The sequence below is a fragment of the Miniopterus schreibersii genome (assembly GCF_964146895.1).
Source record: "Miniopterus schreibersii genome assembly, chromosome: 4".
NCBI classification, from domain to species: Eukaryota; Metazoa; Chordata; class Mammalia; order Chiroptera; family Miniopteridae; genus Miniopterus; species Miniopterus schreibersii.
The window spans coordinates 74,071,200-74,091,052 of NC_138105.1; the positions used below are offsets into that span (position 1 = coordinate 74,071,200).

Consider the following 19,853-nt stretch of genomic DNA (forward strand, 5'->3'; position numbering starts at 1 on the left):
ACAACTATCATCAGCCCAGGCCATCCTGCCTCACAGACAGCACCTGCAAATGGAAATCAGGGTGGGTAAGCACCATTGGCCCAGAGGCAGGCTGATGAGTTGACTCTGGCCCCCCACCATTGGCAGGATGAAGCCCAACACCTGCCCAGTTCCCATGTCAGTTTCAGAGCAGTATGTCACTGTGCTTGGAGTGGCAGAATTTCCAAATGTCGTAAGCTATATAGTAAAAAAAACTCAAAATAAATACTTTAAGCTTCAGCTATTCAGAGATCAGTCCTCTTATGGAATTTTAGAAAGAATGTGAATCCAACCCAGCCGATGTGGCTCAGTGGCTGAGCATCGGCCTATGAACCAAGAGGTCACAGTTCAATTCCCCATCAGGGCACATGCCAGGGTTGCAGGCTCAGTTCCCAGTAGGGGGCATTCAAGAGGCAGCTGATCAATGACTCTCTCTCATCACTGATGTTTCTATCTATCTCCTTCTCTCTTCTTCTCTCTGAAATTAGTTTAAAAAATTTTTTTAATTAAAAAATTAAAAATTAAAAAAAAGAATGTGAATCCAGATAGAGGGCTGCACCTCCTCTTCTAACCTTGCATCCAGAGCACCTACCTTCTGAATAGCAGATAGCACCCCACAGCGTGGCCCTGGCTTGTCACCATGACCCCCTCCTCCATCCCCAAAACCCACAGGACCCAAATCCAGCCTGTCCTCCGCCCACCCAACCTCCTCCACAGGGCAGCGGGGGCTGGGCTCTCCCACCTCCACCCTGGCCCCACTTAGAGTGAGGGAGACTTCCTCCACTGCCCCAGTACCTCCCTGAGTGGCTGCCTGTCAGCTCCCCACCCAGAATGTCAGGCGCATGGCATGCCCTGGTTAGGTGGAGTAGCTCTGAGTAGTGCAGTGACTCCACCCTCATGAAGAGAAACAACCAAGAGGCAGGCCAGGACTTATAGGTGGCTGACCTCTCGGAATCCATGGGTCCATCAGCCACTGGGTTGATGGCTGTGGGTAGATGAAGGAGACAGCTCAGATAGCTTGAACACAAGGGCCACACATGCACCCCCTTTGTTTACCAGAAGCCCCTCTTTTGCTGAGAATCCCAAAGGACTCTGTTGTCTGAAGCAGACCTGAATGGTTACTCTCTGCACTAGCACTTACCTCCATGGGATCTGATGCCCCAGAAACCACCCCAAACTTCTAAACACATTGCCCCACACTGCTAGACTGGCAGAAAGAGACATCTTCCAGTCCCTTGTTCTACTCTGGACTGGGAACCAGCCCTTGCAGGCACAGAAGCCATGGTGCTGTTGAGACCAGGCTCCTTCCAAAACAGACTCTGGACCAGCTGACCTGACCCACGACCATGACCTGACCCTCGCCTAGGCTGCTGGTCAGAGAATGAGAAGCACAGCACCCGTGGAAGTCTCGTCCTGGCAGGGCCCTTGGAGACACAACATGTAAGTGGCCTTTGTTTGGAATTAGGTTAAAGAGATGAAAAGAAGACATGAAGAGATGGCCACTAAGCAGGTGAGAAGGTGTTCAGAGCCCTTACCCATAGATGAAATGCAGACTGAACACCTATCAGAATGGCTAGAACAGGAAGACAAATGACACTCCAGAACCCTCGTGGATGGCTGATGGGAACGTACACTGTGTGGCTGCTTGGAAAACAGTCTGGCATTTTCTTAAAATGTTAACCAGAGAGTTACTACATGACCCAGCAATTCCACTCCTAGGAATTAGCCAAGAGAAATTAAAGATATGTCCACATGAGAACTTATACAAAAATGTGCACGGCAGAATTACCCTTAGTATCTGAAAAGTGGCAGCAAACCAAATGTACATCAGTTGGCAGACAGAAAAACAAGAAAATACCACCCTAAAATAAAAAGGAACAAACTCCTGATGGACACAACACGGATGAACCTAGAAGACACTGGTTGAGAGGTGCCAACATATGACACCATACATTGTATGAGTCCATTTATATATGTTTCCAGAAAAGGCAAAACTAAAAAGACAGAAAGCAGGTCAGTGTGCACCAGATCAGCAGATCAGACCCACAGAGGACTTTTACTGAAGACTCAGGGGCTTTGAGCAACATCACAGGAACAGGCAAGGAGAGATTCCTGTCTGTCAGCCATATATATATACATATATATATATACACATATATATATACACACACACACACACACACATATATATATATTAATCTTTATTGATTTCAGAGAGAAGAAGGAAGAGGGGGGAGAGAGAAACGTCAATGATGAGAGAGTCGTCATTAATCAGCTGCCTCCTGCACGCCCCTCAACTGGGGATCATCCTGCAACCCAGGCATGTGCCCTGACCAGGAATTGAACCGTGATTCCCTGGATCCTAGGTCAGTGCTCAACCACTGAGCCACACCCGGTTGGGCTGTCAGCCATTTTTAACACAAGAGTGACATATGTGGATAGAAGGGAAGCAGAGACACGAGAACACCACAACACAGGCAATGGTGAGGCAAAACGGCCTGCCTGTCATTATTCCGAGCTCCTGCTGACACCTGGTCATCAAAACCAGGAACGAAGGGTGTTTTTGGCAGAGGGAACAGCAAGTGCAAAGCAGGACCAGAGACTTGGGATACTGCAGTGGTAGAGGGCACATGGGGCTTGGCTCTTTCATCCCCAGGTCTCTCAGCCAGATCTCCACATAGGGGTCAGTTGGTGCTAACTCAAGCACTGTGTGTGCCATCCACACAGCAAGGTCTTTGTGCTCCAGGGACTTGGGGGACAGGGGCCATTATTACAGTGATGACTGGAGGTTGGATTTAGGGTAAAGAGGGAACGGAACTAGGAAGGGTGTACCTCCTGAGAAGGAACTCCACCAGAGCAGCCCCAGGACCCACATGTGCTGGTCCACCCCCCTCCAACGACACACTACCTGTGGGCTATCCAGTGAAGCATTTAACTGGCTTCTAGCTATCCAGCAAGTTATCTGGAAGACTCCTTTCTTTCGAGGTCACTCATTCCCCAAAGGCATTAAGAACGAGACATTTCGAGTTGGAGAAGTCAGTCAAGAGGCCTAAAAGTCCTGGCTTTCTGTGTGATGCTGCGAGGGCTGGCTTCAAATCAATGTCCCCACGCAGCCTGGCTGTCAGGCTGTAGAGGTAGGCTCCTGGCCACATGGGCTTGCCTGGTGTCTCCTTCCTCCAGTAGGACCAAGCCCGTTGACAACATAGCACTTAGCTCCTACTATCACACACACGTGGGTGACTCCCCACAGGCTTCCTGTCTATAGCTATTAACAATAACAGGCACATCTTTAAAGGGCTGAGGGTAGAAAACCTCCAACCTAGAATTCTATATCCAGTGAAAAGAGTAAGTGAAATAGAGACTTGTCCAGAGAGACAAAAGCTAAGAGAGTATGTTTATAGCAGATGTGCACTGCAAGGACGGTTCTAGAAGTTCTTCAGGAGGAGGACGAGTGATAACAAATGGGCACGTGGGTCTCACTGATGAAGAGCACTGGGCATGGTGAACCCATTTATGAATATGAAAAAATGTTACATTTCTGTAAAAGATCACTGACAGTCCGTGGCATAGATGATAATATGAAGTGCAGGATTTGGACACACACAACTGAATGTGAGAAGGCATGGTGTAAACGGAAGGCAGTGGTGGTGTCAGGGGCACAGGGGTTACCCCAAGCTTGTAGGCCCTCCAGAAGGTGGGTGTGGCACCACAGTGTCTTCTGAGAGAGCAGCCAGAGCCCAAATCAGAGGTTCCTTTATGGCAGGACCAACGTCACATCCAGACCCACCCAGTCTGGCTGAGATGCCAGCAGTCAGGCTATCCCAGAGGTTCAGGGGCTCCCCATGGGAACAAGGCCATCATGACCTGGATGGCTGCAGGGGCTGACAGCTCATGAGGCTGGTGGGGGGGAAGCTGTTGCCCTGTTACCTCATCTACACAGAAGGATGGAAGGCAGCATCCTAGGACCAGCAGGATCTGACGGACTAGACTGGGCACTGCCCGTTTCTCATTTCCCTGTTACTTCAGCAGCTTCTGAGGCTTCTGAGTTGGCCCTCAGACCAAAATTAGCAAGTGACAGGGTAATGTAACTTCCCTGGATACCCCTGGGCACCGCACTACTTGGTACCTGAGGGGGCTGCACTTTAGGCAACATCACAACAATGCCTCAAGTCTCCTTAGACCCTCTGGGAGGTTATGTCGTACCCACTACAGGCTCAGAGGTCACACACACCCTGAGTTTGAGCCATCTAGTGCAGTGTCTCCTGAGCAGCAGGCATGGAGGGACCCTCAGGTAGCCCAGCCCCCACAATGGCCCTGTCAGGCCCCTGCATGGCAATGTACCATCTCCCACTAGCCTCAAAGGGGATGAAGCTGGGAGCTGCTCAGGACAAGCATCACTGTTGGCACTGCGCTTCAGCAGAGCCAGGGTGCACGCAGGGAGGCCTAGCGGAGCAGGCAGTAAGGAGGTCTTACTTCAATGCAATGAGGCAGGGGCATCTGTGCCCTGTAAACATTTGGCCTCCTGGTAGCCCTCTGTCTGGGGAGGCATCACCTGAATGAAGAAGACACATAGGAAAGATGGCAATGCACGCAGGAGAAAATAGGGAGTGTGCAGGGTAAGTGACGGTCAGGGGTCTGGGCGGGCGGCCCATGGGAGGAGGCACAAATGCTGGCCTGGGAACCCTCTCCCATAAGATGGGTCAGGGATGAGGAGGAACTTGAGATGGCCAGAATCCCCTTATCTCTGCCCTTGGAGGGTGAGGCAACAGAAAGTGGCTTACAAAATCCACTGCCAGGTCCAGCTATAGCTTCACAGGAAGCGAGTGGTAAGACACAGAATTATACTTACAATGGTGGGTGAGTCTTCCCCAAGGGACACTTTTGGTTGTTGTGACTTGATTGGAGAGGAAGGTATTTCTGTCACCTGGTGCAACACTGCCAATACCCAAAGTGCACAGAATGGCCCCCACAGTAAAGAATGGGCCCACCCTAGAAGTCAGTAGGCTGAGGTGAGGAGCCCTTAGCTCATCAATGCCAATAGGAAAGAAATGGAAGAATGATCGCTAGAGGAGAACATGGAAAATTCCACAGGACCAACCTGCTGGCTTCTTCAATAGGTGGATGGCACAAGGGGAAGGAGGATGGAGTGCTACAGAGTACCACACATTTGGCATGCATGTGGCAAGTGGCTCTACATGGCCCTGATTCAACCCAGCCACCATAAAGACCCCATGGAGACAGCTGGCAGGGTGCCAGGGGCTGGGCCTTGGTGCTCTCCTACAGCTGCACTGAGGTTGTATCTACAAAAACCAGTCCATCTCTGTTGACATTCAGTATTGTTATTCAAAAGGACATGGGTGAAATAGATATGTAGGATTGTTTTTAAAAATGCTCCTTAGCCCTGGCTGATGTGGCTCAGTTGGTTGAGCATCGTCCTGTGCACTGAAAGGTCAACGGTTCAATTTCCAGTCAGGGCACAGGTCCCGGTTGCGGGCTCAGTCCCCATTTGGGGTGCATATGGGAGGTAGCTGATCGATGTTTCTCTCCACCCCCACCCCCCCCAAAAATCAATAAAAACGTATTTTTTAGAAAATGTTCCTCAGGGAAGAGTTGAGACAAATCAGTGGGATGCTCATAGAGGGCAAGGTTGGGTGACGGTTCAGGGACTGTCATTATTCTCTGTTACATCTAAATGTAAACATACCCATGTGAAAGGTTTAAAATAAAAAATGCAAACAAAAAACACCCCATGGTGCACAGAAGGGATCAAGCAAACACTGGCCCAACCTGGATGCAGCCCTGAGACACCTGCATGGAAGCAGCACCCAAGTCCTGAAATGCCTACTAGTCACAATGTCAACACCACCTGGGGAGTGCACTCCTTGCAGTATACCTGGCCTTACCCACCCCACCCTGTAACCCAAAGGTGCCCAGAGAAAGTGACAGAAGGAAAGGCATCTGTTCTTCCTTAAAGACAGCCTGTGTAATTCTGCAGAGCTGGGACCGAACCTTCCTGAGTCGAGTGTGGCCAGGAAAGGGGGAGGCGAAGTCCCGAAAAAAGGCCTGGCTGCAGACCTCCTGGCAACTGTCCCCTCCTTTCCAGTAAAGTACAGGGGATTAGGAAATGTCAGAAACCCTCCCTAACACTTCCTGGAAAGTTCTGAGCAAGACACTGAGGACATGGAGAGTTCAGACAGTGTCTGTGACCATGAGGGGCCATTTCCGTGAACCACAGACACAGAGGAAGGCTTGGGACATGTACCCAGAAGGTCAGTCTACTAGACATGGCCTGCCAGGGCTGAGCTGGGAAACTTGGGCAGGGCCTGAAGAAGGGCCCAAGGCAGCCCCTCCCCTTGGCTGGGAAGAGAGCAGAACATTCATCACTGTGGACAGACACATAAAAGCAAGAAAAGGGAATCCAAGCAGCTACAAGCCAGGTGCCAATCAGGACCCACACATGGCCAGCACCGCACATGGAGGTGCACAGGAAGCTTAGGGGAAAGTTTTTTTAAAACCTTGAGGATTAGAAAAACAGGTGCAAATCACCTGACACTGCCTCCCTCCCACACGTTTTGTTTTCTTCTTGGGTCAGCAAATAAACACAGTCGGAATGCTGTACTGGGCCATCTTGCTTTCTGCTGGAATTTAGCATGCCCACCTGTACTCCACCCTCCCCAATCTCCATTGTTTTCTGTACCTATGGTTGCACCTTCTCCAGAAGGTCATGTAAATGGAATCATATTACATTAGTTTCCTGTGGCTGTTGTAACAAATTACCACAAACTTGGTGGTTTAAAACAACAAATTTAGTCTCTTACTGTCCTGGAGGCCAGAAGTCTGAAATCAGTGTCCCTGGGCCAAAATCCTGCACGGCTGCACTCCCTCCAGAGGCTTCGGGAGGATCCTTCCTGCCTCTTTCAGCTTCTGGGAATCCAGGTGTCCTTGGCTGAAGTGGCAACACTCCAATCTCTGCCTCTATGGTCTTATCATCTTCTCTTTTTGTCTGTGTCAGCTCTCTCTCTGCCTCACTTTTTTTCTAATCCTCACCTGAGGATATTTTTTTCCATTGCTTTTCAGAGAGAGTGAAAGAGAGAAACATTGATGTGAGAGAGACACATTGATTGGTTGCCTCCCGCATGTGCCCCGACCAGGGTTGGGGATCAAACCTGCAACCGAGGTATGTGCCTTTGGTCAGAATTGAACCTGGAACCCTTAAGTACACATGCTGACGCTCTAACCACTGAGCCAAACCAGCTAGGGCTCTGCCTCTGTCTTATAAGGTCAATTGTGGTTGCATTTAGCTCCCCCATCCCAGACCCCAGATAACCCAGAATAACCCAGCCCCAATCTCAAGATCCTGAACTTAATCACATCTGCAAAAATCCTTTTTCCATATGAGGTCACATTCATAGGCTCCAGGGATTAAGACCTGGGCATCTACTGGGGGCCCTTATCCAGCTGACCACACTTAGCATAATGCCTTTGAGATGTGTCCATGTTACTATCATTGATGTCCACCGCTATTACTGCTTGAGTATTAACTACTATATTAACCAGTTTGCTCATCCATTTGCCGACTGAGGACCCTGGGTCATTTCCAGTTTGGGGGACTAATGAGTAAGGCTGCTATAAACATTCACGTACAGGTTTTTGTGTGGACATGAGTTTTCATTTCACTTGGTAAGCACTCAGGAGTGTGACTGCTAGGTCCTGTGGTAAATGTATGTGTAACTTCATGAGAAATGCCAAACTATCTTCCAGAGTGGCTGTACCATTTGCATTTCCACCAGCAATGAAGGAGAGTGCCAGCTGCTTCCCATCCATGTCAGTATTTAGTGTTGTCAGGTTTTTTATTTTACCTTTTTTTTTTAATGTCTTTATTGATTTCAGAGAGAGAAAGGGAGAGGGAGAGAAAACATCAATGATGAGAGTCACTGATCAGCTGCCTCCTGCATGCCCCCTACTGGGGATTGAGCCTGCAACCAGAGCATGTGCCCTAACCAGCAATCGAACCACGATCTCCTGGCTCCTAGGTCGATGCTCACTTGCTGAGCCATGCTGGCTAGGCTATTTTAGCCATTCTGATAGATATGAAGTAATATCTCATTGTAGTTTTTTTCCCTTCATTTTTCCATTGTTGTTGTCAATCCTCACCTAAGGATATTTTTTTCCATTGATTTTTAGAGAGTGTGGAAGGGAAGGAAGGGAGAGGGGGAGAGAGAAACATTGATGTGAGAGAGATAGGTGTCCCGACTAGGGCCAGGATCAAACCTGCAACCCAGGTATGTACCCTTGACCAGGAATCAAAATCCACGACCCTTTGGTGCACAGGCCGATGCTCTAACCAGTTACCCACACCATCCAGGGCTCATTGTAGTTTTAATTTGCATTTCCTTAATGACTAATGAAATGGACAATCTTTTCATGGACTAATCTGCCATTCTTATATCTTCTTTGATGAAACTGCACAAATCTCTAATACTTTTTTTTTTAAAAAAAATATATCTTTATTGATTTCAGAGAGAAGAAAGGAGAGGGAGAGAGAGAGAGAGAGAAATATCAATGATGAGAGAGTCATTGGTTGAGCCCACAACCCGGGCATGTGCCCTGACCGGGAATCGAACCCTAATCGCCTGGATCCTACGTCGACACTCAACCGCTGAGCCACGCCCGGCTGGGCCCTAATACATTTTTTTAAACTGGGTCATTTTCCTATTATCATGTTTTGAGAGTTCTTTATATATTCTAAATTTACCAGATGAATTTTGCAAAGATTCTCTCCTAGCACATGGCTTGTCTTTTCATTCTCTTAGCCGGCATTCTTCAAAAAGCCAGTTCTTGCCCTAGCCGGTCTGGCTCAGTGGTTAGAGCTTCGGCCCGTGGACTGAAGGGTCCTGGGTTCAATTCCAGCCAAAGGCACGTACCTCAATTGCAGGCAACTAGTCCATGTATCTCTCTCACATTGATCTTTCTCTTTCTCTCTCTCTTTCTCTCTCCCTTCCATGCTCTCTGAAAAGCAATGGAAAAAAAACAAAAACAAACAAACAAACGAACAGTTCTTAATTCTGATGAAGTGACATTTATCAATTTTTCTTTTATGGGGCTTGCTCTTTGGTGTCGTAGCTATCTTTCTTTTTAATAGTTCTATTTTATGAAAATCTTCTAAATTCTTACCAACTTCCCTCTCCTCTCCCAAAAAGAAGCTCTAAGGAGTTCTGACCCCAGCCGGTACATACTTCCTCCACCCCTGCCCCACTGAAGGGTCTCTCAAATTCCCATGTCTGTGCTCCCTGGATACCAACCACCCAGATGGTGCAGGGTTTGAGACATCATCTGGTTTCAGCTTGACAACCCCTGTGGGGTGGGGTCCTCAACCCCTGACACCCGCCCCTCACCCTGAGCTGCAAAACATGCTGCCCTGAGGCCCACATATGTTTAGCCAACAAGTCAGGCCTGGGCCACAGGAGAATAAGACAACTCTTCCCGGCTAAGTCCCCCGTGTCCCTCATGTCAGCCCACACGATGACCACCCTAGCGGCCCAAAGTAGTAAGTCTACAGAAAGGCACTGAGCAGGTCAGAGCACAGGGGACATTGGTGTGGAAGGAATACAAAGGGACTCACAGGGCAGGGTCTAGCATATGCCCCTCTCCAATGCAGGTAGACAGCTTCTGAGCCTTGCCCAGAGCGGGCTGTGCGGATTTGTTGGGCACAGCCTCTCCATGGAAATCATTGCCAAATTGAACACGATGACTTGTAGGGTTGCAGGCAGCCATCCTCTTTCACAAAACCCATTCTCATTTTCAACTTTGCAACTATCAGCATTCCTGTTGTACTGAGGAAAATGAGAGGAGACAGAGCTGCTGGAGGTCACAGGGCAGAGCTGGGGTTCTCACCCACCAGAAGAGCTAATCCCAGCCTCACAGGAAGACCAGTCCTTGAGTCCCCACATGGCTCACGCTTGGTCCCCACCCTATATAATCTCATTCCAATTTCAATGTATCCAAACTGTGAAATGCAGGTGACCCTGTGGTAATGGAATGAGGCATCCACTAAATACTTCTTCACAGTAAAGTGCTTCTGTTTCACCGAGCCCCATTCCATTGACAGAGAACATCCCCCTCTGAGGCACCAACCACTGCCAGCTCTCTGAGCAGTGCAACCCACACCTGGGCCAGGCCTTCCTTTCAACACCTTAGCCTCGTTATTATTTCATCTTTCACAACTGCCTTTCCTCAAATAGAAAAATTAAGCTGCCCTACATGGGTACCTGCTGCACAACCCCAGCACATACAGCCTGTGGAGTGGCCAGGCCACACACTGGACTTGTAGTACTCCTGTCCCCACTGCAGTAGCCATTGAATGGCCAAACCCCGGATCTCACCTTGTCCATGCTGCCCTCCCCTGTGGGACAGAGAAAGCCTGTGCCATGTCTCGGAGTCTGGAACTCCAGCCCCATGTTCTGCTCTAGGACCTAAGGGCCTTCCCTCCAGAAAGGAGCAGACCTTGAGAGTAGAGTCCTGGCCTCTTCCCACTCTCTCTCGGGGAGCCCCTGATGAGACTAATGAGAAATGCAAATAAAGGGGCAAGAAAGCACATTGGCACTTTACCAAAGCTTATCTGACACAGCCTCACCAGAAGCTGAATGTTGAATGGGGTTTTTTTTTAATTGTTCACTAAAACTCATCAACAACAGAAGCTGAATTTGGAGTCAAATTCACTCTGCCCAAACCTGTCCTCTGCCCATGGCCTGAGGATGACATGACATCCCCTCAAACTCATCCCAGGAGATGCAGGCAAAAATCACTGACACAAAAGCTGTGAATGAGGCCCTCTCTTCCCTTCAGGGCATGATCCCCGCAATCCCCACCCCTGTGGCCTTCGGTCAGTGCTCACCAGCAGGCCACTCTCCTGTATCCATGACCTGCACGTGGGAGCTGCTAGGTCAGGGGCCTGCCTTCTCCAGCCTTGAGGCATCCTGCACCTGCAGATGAGGGCCCCAGGTGCTCAGGTTTCATCACTGACAAGAGCCATAAATGGATTGGTCCCTTCGGATCCTAGCTTAGCCTCCAACAGGCAAGAGGATCCTCTATCACCTGAACAAATAGAACAGACCTTCCTGGAATAACCTGGACTTTCAAACTGGACACTCAGGAGCTGCTGTGGCCCAGGGGGCAGGGCCTTGCTGCCCACCCAGCTGTAACCCCAGCTGCAGAGAGCTCTAACAGGAGAGCATCCTCAAGCCCAGAGTTCTGAAGGCCCTAGCAGGTGAGCAGTAAGTGAGACTTGTCCTCAACCATCTCTCCATGCTCATCAGCTGCCACCTGGTTCCCATCTCATGATAGGACTGGTCCTGCTCTTAGCTTAGGTGGTGTGTAAGGTCCACCAAGATCCACCAGCCAGCTGCTCCCAGGAAGATGACTATCCCTCAGAGAAAACAGCCCAAGAAGAAATGTCACCAAACTGGGCTCCCCAGCTGGGCTGCTGGCCTCTCTCAGAACATTCTGCCAGGTGCTTGGCACCCACTGGACCTCTAGAGCCTAACTGTGGGGACCTCCAGTGGACAAGGCCATATGCTTCCAGGACCAGCTTCAGGTAGGTGATGAAACCGAGGCCCAGAAAACCAGGAGCTTGACTCAAGGCCACAGGCTCAGTAAGCAGTAAAGCACGCATCCGAGCTCAGAACCCTCCCCAGATAAGGAGGCGCAGGCCCTCTGCCACTTCGGAATGCATCTTTCCCCGCCTTTCCTTTCACATCAGTGGGGTCACACTGGTTCACACTCTCTTGTCACCTCCCCAACTGCCAACCAGTGTTTCCAGATGCAGATGTGCAAGGCTCTCCAATCTCTGTAGATCCCTGTTCCTTAACCAGTCTGCTGGAGGGAAGCCTTGCCCTGAAAGGATACATGAGCCTGAAGTCTAAAACCATCAGCTGCCATTTTTTTTTTAAAATATATCTTTATTGATTTCAGAGACAGGAGGGGAGAGGGAGAGATAGAGACATCAATGATGGGAGAGTCGTCATTGATTGGCTGTCTCCCACATGCTCCCAACTGGGCATCAAGTCTGCAATCTGGGCACGTTCCCTGACTGGGAATGCAACCGTGTACTCGATCCTAGGTCTATGCTCAACCGCTGAGCCATGCCCAGCCGGGCAGCTGCCTTTTATAAAACATTTTGCCTTTTATAAAACAACTGGGCTCAAACTGACAAGATAAGCTTCAGGTATCTGCCTAAAAGCTGACCCCCCCCCACCCCACCCCCAAGAAACCAGGAGGCAGCAGCTGGAGCTCTGCTGAGCAAAGGAGTGAAGGTATTCATTCTCTTTTGTAACTACATAGCAGCCAGTAGCTTCACTATGTTCATTACTTACAGGACACTATGCCATTGTCCACCTTCCACATCGTCACCTGGCTCAGCAGTGTCCTTGCATCGCTTTCCCTCCTGTGTGGAGAATGGTACACAGCAGAGCTGCAAGGTCTTGTCAGCTACCTTTAATCTGGAAGTTTCTCAGCTGTTCTTTGACATTTTAGGGCACTGACATTTTAGGATAACACAGGACCCCCCTTTCTTCAACTAGAACATGCTATATTTTGGGTCTACCTAGTGCAACCCATGATGAACCTCATTGTGTATTCCAGACATATGCCTCGAGGCAACTGTGGCCCCAGAAGTACCCATGCAGAGGCACCCGGGGTCTATCTGCCCACATGGGGCTGTTAATTCTGACCACCTGGGCAGGGCCACTCTGTTCAGTATGCCTTCTCCTCAAGCAGCTGACAGCAGATGCCTATTCCCCACCTGTAGCCTAGGCTCAGCCCCGCTGTCCACAGCTTCACAGTGGTAGCCATAAAATGCAGTTCCTGTCCCTGCTGGCCTCAGCATCCCACTGTAAGCAGGAGCCCTACCTTCTCCTGCTTCATTGGCAGTGTGATGGTATTTTAAGTGTCAACTCAGCTAGGCCATGGAACACAGTTGTTTGGTCAAATAACAGCCTAGATGTTGTGGTGAAGGTGTTTCTTTAAACCAGTAGATTCTCAGTAAAGCAGATTATTCTCCATAATGTGGGTGGGCTTCATCCAATCAGTAAAAGTCCTTAAGAGAAAAAGAGAAAGTGCCCTGGAGGAAGAATTCTGCCTCCAGTCTACCTTTGGATTTTAGAATCATCAGCCCTTCACTGGGTCTCCAGCCTGTATATCTGCCCTACAGATTTCTGACTTCTCAATAGCCATGATCGCATGAGTCAATTCCTTAAAATAAGTCTACCCTCCTGAAATTGGTTCTGTTTCTCTGAAGAAGTCTAATTCAGACAGACTGAGAAACTGCCTTTTGCATGGTCTCAAATGCGCTACAGTTCTTAATTACAGTGTGAGGCCCTTGGCACTGGCTCCTGACTCATCCCTGCCCTCCTCTGACCCCTCTGAAATCCTGGCACCACGAGAAGCTCCAGGTTCCATTTGGCCTGCTCCAGCCACAGCCGTACGGTCACCTGCCTCTCAGAGGAACCTTGTTTCGAGACAGACTCGAAAGCGTCCTCATCTATCATAGCAGCTTACAGAGGATCCCCCACCCAGGACAGATCCCAAGGGACCTGCATTGGAGGAAGTTCACATCTCAAACCTGGACTGTCCTTGAATTTGGGTGGGAAGAAAAAACACATTTCCACCAACTGAAACTTAGCATGTCCTTCAGTTACAAACACAGGCAACAAGCTACAGCAGTGTGAGTGGCATCAACTCTAATATGCTTTAGCACAGGAAAAGCTAGTTGTGCTGATATCTTCAAAGACCATTTTTGCTCAACACCATTTCAAAATTACAAAAATTAGACCTGCTGCTAGATCTCATCATTTAAGATATTAATATGGTAAATTTCGTACAAGGTCACACATTTCATTTTAATGTTTTACTCACTCTCTCTGTAGTGCATTTCCTTGATAATTCTACGTATGTTAGGCATAAAAGAAGAGTTCCATGCCCAGAAAGGGCCATGGCCCCTGTCCAGGACTCACTGACTTACTGGCAGCTACGCTGAATGGGGTTCAGCCATGGACAGCCACACTGGAAAGATACTTATAAGTTGGAGTTAAAAAAAAAAAATTAGCCCTTATTAATAAATCCACTCTTTCTGAAGCAATACTTATTCTTGGCCTTAGAAAGTAGTGGTAAAGCCACGTGAAGTGCTAGCTCAGGTATGGAACATCAGCACCCCAACTCCCACACAAATACTGCTGGGACTGATGCCCCCAATGCTTCCTAGTGCCTACAGGGGTGGGGTAGGGATTTCCATGCAGCTGAGTTCTAGAGTATTTGGTTCCAGTTATTTAAAATGCCATTATTATGGTGCATGTGAGCAAGCAAGACATCATATAACTGAGAGATTTGCACATGAATGCCCCCTCCCCAGGCCCTGCTTAGAGCCCCCACCTGGCCCCTACTTGGCCTTTTGAGCTTCCCCCTCCCATTCTTGACACCCTTCCCTAGCGTCTGGTGGCCTCCCCCAACCTCTGCACATTCCAGGCACACGCTGTGCTCGCTGGAACAGTTGTCTCTCCTGCCCCATCTCCCAATACCCTGACAAGGAGCACCTCCATCAGCCAGGCTGAGATGACAGCAAGAGAGCTAGGACAAGTACATGCCCCCTGCCTCTCATGACCCTCCTAACAGCCCCTCCCACCCCCAGAATGAAAAGCAAGGCTCTGAGCACCTCAGAGAACAAGGCGACCACACAGTGACCTGGCCATGCTGCTCCTGACCGGTTGTAGTCTGTAAAGCCAAGAAGGTTGAGTAGAGGCTGCTTTCGTCCTCCACATGGAGACCAGACCTTGAGAATAACCAAGAAAGAAAGGGGTTCCTTCGCTAGTTAGGACAAACCATTTTCACAAGCCCAGGGATTTATGTGAAAAATCACAAAAGAAAGAGGCAGCTCAGAGACCAGGGTGACAAGCAAGGGCTGATGTCACCAGAGTGGCCACCAGGCTATGCTGGGAAGCTCTGCCTGGCACCTTCCAGAAAAGACCCTCTCTGCACTGGGGTCTATGGAGCTCACTCTGGGCTTTGGCAGCATAACACCTCTGTCCTCTCCGAGGCCAAGGTTGCTGGCCAGAGCAGAGAGGGGCCTGGCTTCCCATTATGCAGGGTGTGGCACTTCAGCTTGGGAAGAAAACGAAGACCATTAAATGGGGTGCAGCGTCCCACCCAGGAGAATGGAATGACAAGAATATGTCATATTTTTCCATCTCTAACTTACTCAGGTTGACCCAATGGGCAAGGCAAGCAGGACGGCAACAGCTGGGTGGATCCACAGTCCCACAGACAGAGGAAAAGACCCCCTCGCTATCTGGTCCCTAAGAAATGTCCCCCTTCACCCTGCAGCCTGGGAAAGGTCTGCTGAGTCACTGCCTACTCTTCACAGCTCTTTGCTCTGGTCCCAGCACACAGATGCCTGCCAGTGGAGTTGTCCCGAAGACCCAACACGTACTGAGGGGTGAACTGAGAAAGTGAGGCCACATCCAGGTGACAGTCAGTCTTCCTGGGCTTGAGAATAAATAAAACCAGGTGAGATGCAAGAAACAACTTTTTAAAACATTAGTTGAAAGGTACAGTCTGTGCAGGAGGTACAGGGAAGCAGCCCTAGTGACAGGAGGAGGCCCCTGCCAAGGCCTCTCATGGTAGCCTTGACACCAAGTCTTCCCAGTGAGCACACATCACTTCAGAAACATGAAACATTCAGGAGGCAAGATCAAGTCTCCTACTCATCAATCCAGGTCATTAAAACCATTTTACTTCAGGCCTGAAATCTGGTTTCAGGAGCAGCTCTAAGCCATCATGTAAGTGGAACCTGGCAGGACTCCAGGCCAACTACTCAGTCAGAGGACCAGAATTAAATTCAGGAATGGAAAACAGACTGCCTTGCTGGCGCTGGACAGTCGCATGGATCGGCAGTGAGAATGGCAAGCACAATCCAAACACTTTCTGGACTTCTGGCCAGGAACCCAGAATCGCCCAGGGTAAGAAGTTGGGTTAACTCTGGGGGCCCTGTATGGCCCTCCTCATGGCCCATGGCTGCCACATGCAGGCACTAAGACCCCTAGGTCCAGGGCTTACACCTTCTTCCACACCAGCCCAGGCCAGTTAAATCCAACCCAGACCTGGGAAGGAACAGGCCTTGCTTGAAAGTTGAGGAAGCACCTGGTGTTCCTTCCTTTCCTTACAGGAGATAGGAGCAGCACACCTGCCTGGCTTCCACACCAAACAGCTGGTCCCAGCAGGGACGGGAACAAGGGCTTGAATACCGAGTGTTCACCATGTAGATGTCTGTCGTGGCTTCCTTTAACAGCTGCCCCATCAACCGTGGGGCCACTGGCAGCTGCTGGGAAGTCAGAGCAAAACTTCTGAAGCTGAGATCACAAGATTCACTTCTGCTTCAGAATCTGCCATTTAAAAGCTGTGTGACCTGAGTCAGACACTTAACCTCTCTGGCTTTAGTCACTTGAGGCTGGTGACCTAACTCATCTCTGTAACAAGGTACAAACAACAAACCAGCTCTGCCACTCAGGTGGCCTCCAGCTCCAGCCTCTATGTTTCAGAACACTGGAAAATACAGCACTACCACATTCTTCAAAAATCAAAACACCAAAAATCCCTGACATGTTCCAGGGCACAAGGCCACCAGGGTTAGCGAGGCACCTTTAACTGGCAGTGTGGCCAGCACTAGTGATGAACAGGACACCTGAGCTGGTCAGTTTTCACATGTGTGAAAGGGGAATGACCCCGGCCCAGCAAGGTTACATACTCAACCGAGGTGTATTACTGGGGTAACCATGGCCCTGGGACCTCTCTGTGTCTGCTCTTCCACCAGGGTTATGAACAGACCACAGGGGGCAGGGGCTGGAAGAAAGAATTCCCATGAACTCTGAGCACACCAGCAGGCCCCATCAGGGACAGCTGATGTGACAGGCCCTAAGAAAGGGAGTATCCCTGCTCCCCAAAGCAAGGGAACCATTAGAACCCCAAAACCCTTCCCAAACCCTATCAACGACCTCAAAGAATACTCAGCAAAGTGATTGCAAGCTAACAATAGTAATAAGTACTCATTAAGTGAAACCTGACTACCAGCTGTGTTCACATCCCCACATCTGTCGTGTGTGTGGCTGGCATTGCTGGAAGAACTGGTGCATGTTCGATTTTGCTTAAACTGCTCAGATGGCACCAAGTATTCACCATGTAGCTGTCTTTGGTGGCTTCCTTTAACAGCTGCCCCATCAACCATCTGGTGATTACATCTGAAACCCTGCACACCGGATCCTGTTTTCTACAAGCAGGACCCGTCAGCAGCCTCCTTCCCAGAAATCAACTCCAACAAGGGTAGAAACAGGAACTGTCTCTTCAGGACAGAGGGACAGATGGGGAACCAAGGGCTTCCTTCAAGGAAGCAGCTATGTTTCAGGGCTGATGGATGGCATATCCTAGTCCCTGCAGAGATCACCAGCATGACACAGGTGCCCAGACCTCTTGGCAACTCCCTTGCTCAGCCCCAGAGATGAGCAACGTCACCCAGGGCCCGGAGCTGTGGTCTAACTGACTGCCCTGCTCAAAGAGTCGCAGCCATGGGCTCAAACACAAAATGTATGTGAACTGACTTTGGGAACTGTCAGGAGCCACAAAGAATTCAGTACTTTTCAATTTACAATACAGCTTGTGTGTTTTCACTAATGTGTCACAAGGTAACTGAAGCAAACCCAAGACCTTGGAAACCAGCCTGACAACACTGCCCAAGAGCTTCCAAGCCACTGGCCAACTGGGTCCACAGTCATGCTCAAGAAAATGACGAATGGCCAGCTGGGTGCCAACTATGCATATTCAATTCCCCAGAGCAAAGCTGTAAGCTTCACTCATGGGGATACCAGGACAATTTCCAGTGGCCAGCTCAGGCCAAAACTTCCCAGTGGGAGAGGCAATCTTGTTTGGTTAGGAGTGCAGTGGGTCAGGCCTGAGAGAAGAAACAACCTCACACACTTGGCCAGCAGACAGCGCTCAAGAGGCAGTGAGAGAGCCAGGGGCTCAACCAATGCTAGAGTGAGCCCCATTAAAAGACAGACAACTCAATAGAAAGTGGTGACAATACCACACAGATAAAAGATAGAGCAAGTGGCTAAAATACACAAGAAGCCACCAGGAAAACACAAATGAGAGTGAGACACGGTTTTTGACCAACACTACCACAAAATTAGGAAGAATCAGATAATCCAGAATGTGAAAGTGGGAAAGGTGCAGGGATGCGGCAGAGATAACATGAACTGTCAGCCACTGTTGCGGGGAAGAGGGGAACAAGGCAGGACCCATGAGCAGCAGCTCAGAGCTGGGCACTCCGTCAGCTGTGTGTGGTCAGGCTAGGCAAGCATTCTGGGCCAGGGGTCAGCTGCTCAGGGGAGCTGGCAAGATGGACAGGAGTCACAGGCAGAACCCATGGGCCTCGGCAGGGTGTGCACAGGGAGCGTGATCCCAGGCACTTCCTGCTGGTCTGATACCCAAAGGCTGGCTGTACAGTGTAAAAGCAAAACAAAATCAAAAAGCACTGATCCAGAAAAGGAAGGCCAATCAAATTCATGGCTCAAAGTTAAGGCCTGACACGTGCCAAGCCCTTCCCCAAACACTCTGTCCTTGACAAGCACACTGTTTGGTGAGCAGGAGGCAGCAAGGACACTGACACTGTACAGGAGACTTCCAAAGAAAGGCCCTGGGCAGTTGAGAGGACACCCAAGCCTGAGTAATGGGGTCCCTGAGCATCCCATGACAGTGGTTTGAGCCTGGGAGATTCAAGATCAGGAATCAGGAATCACATATCACAGCCAATGAGCATGGCCCAGCGGCACCGCCATCCGGCTGGCCCAGACAAGGAGTTTGTAGCAGGTGGAAGAAGCCCCATATTAGGCCACCAAATACCTGAGTTCTGTGGGACAGAAAGGTCCTGAGAGTGGCCTACCACCAAGGCTCAATCTCCCCCATTAAGGACCCACACACCCAGTCCACTGGCCAGAGATGAATGAGGGCTCCAGGACAGCAGGGAACCCAGTGAACAGACATAGTCACATTAGGATGATGGTCACAAGAACACAGGGTAGGCCCGTGGCTGTGGGTACAGAGAGGCTTCTGGGAGACGTGACCACGAACAGAGCCATCTATGCTGACAAAGCACTTTCTGTGGGTTGTAGGCATGACAGGAGTGAGTCAGGAGGGGACAGAGGGCACCCCAGGTGAGTACACAGGCATCTGAGAGGGAGAGGGACAGGCCTGTGCCAACTGTGACCCTTGCTCAGGTGGAGGCACCAGCAAGCAGTGGGCACACAGTGCTGCATTTCAGTCCCTGGGAGCTCGGCCATGGTGCAGATGGGCTGGGCAGTGGAGGGCTGAGGAGGGTGGGAGGCTCTCTAGATGGATCTGCCTACATGGGCTGACTGATGCCACTCTGTTCTGCTTTTTAAATGCAATCTTGTGACTCTCTGGATAACAAAATCAGAAGGCACATCCTGAGTGAAAACAATGACATGAGGCTCACTCTTCTGAATTTCCCCTAAATTTTCTACAGACTTCAAGGTTCCTCCTGGACTCCTATGTAAAACTGCTGTGTACATGTGTTTTTCTGTCATGTTCATCTGTGATGGGGAGGGAGGAGAAGCAGCTATAGACTCCAGAATCCTCAGGGCTGGGAAGGGTTTTCAGAGCAGTGACACTCATCCCTCCAGAATTGGCCAGCCTGCAGAGCTCAGACTCTGGGCCTTCTGACCTCACCTGTCAGGCCTGAGGTCAGCCCAGCACCACCTACAGGGTTAATCAAT

At 49.9% G+C, this 19,853-nt stretch overlaps 1 protein-coding gene across 1 annotated transcript in view; it reads right to left on the reverse strand.

Annotated features, from left to right (window-relative positions):
• ELL (elongation factor for RNA polymerase II) overlaps nucleotides 1–19,853 on the reverse strand; it is a 60,577-nt gene that overhangs the window by 25,802 nt on the left and 14,922 nt on the right. The gene's annotated exons all lie outside the window — the stretch shown is intronic.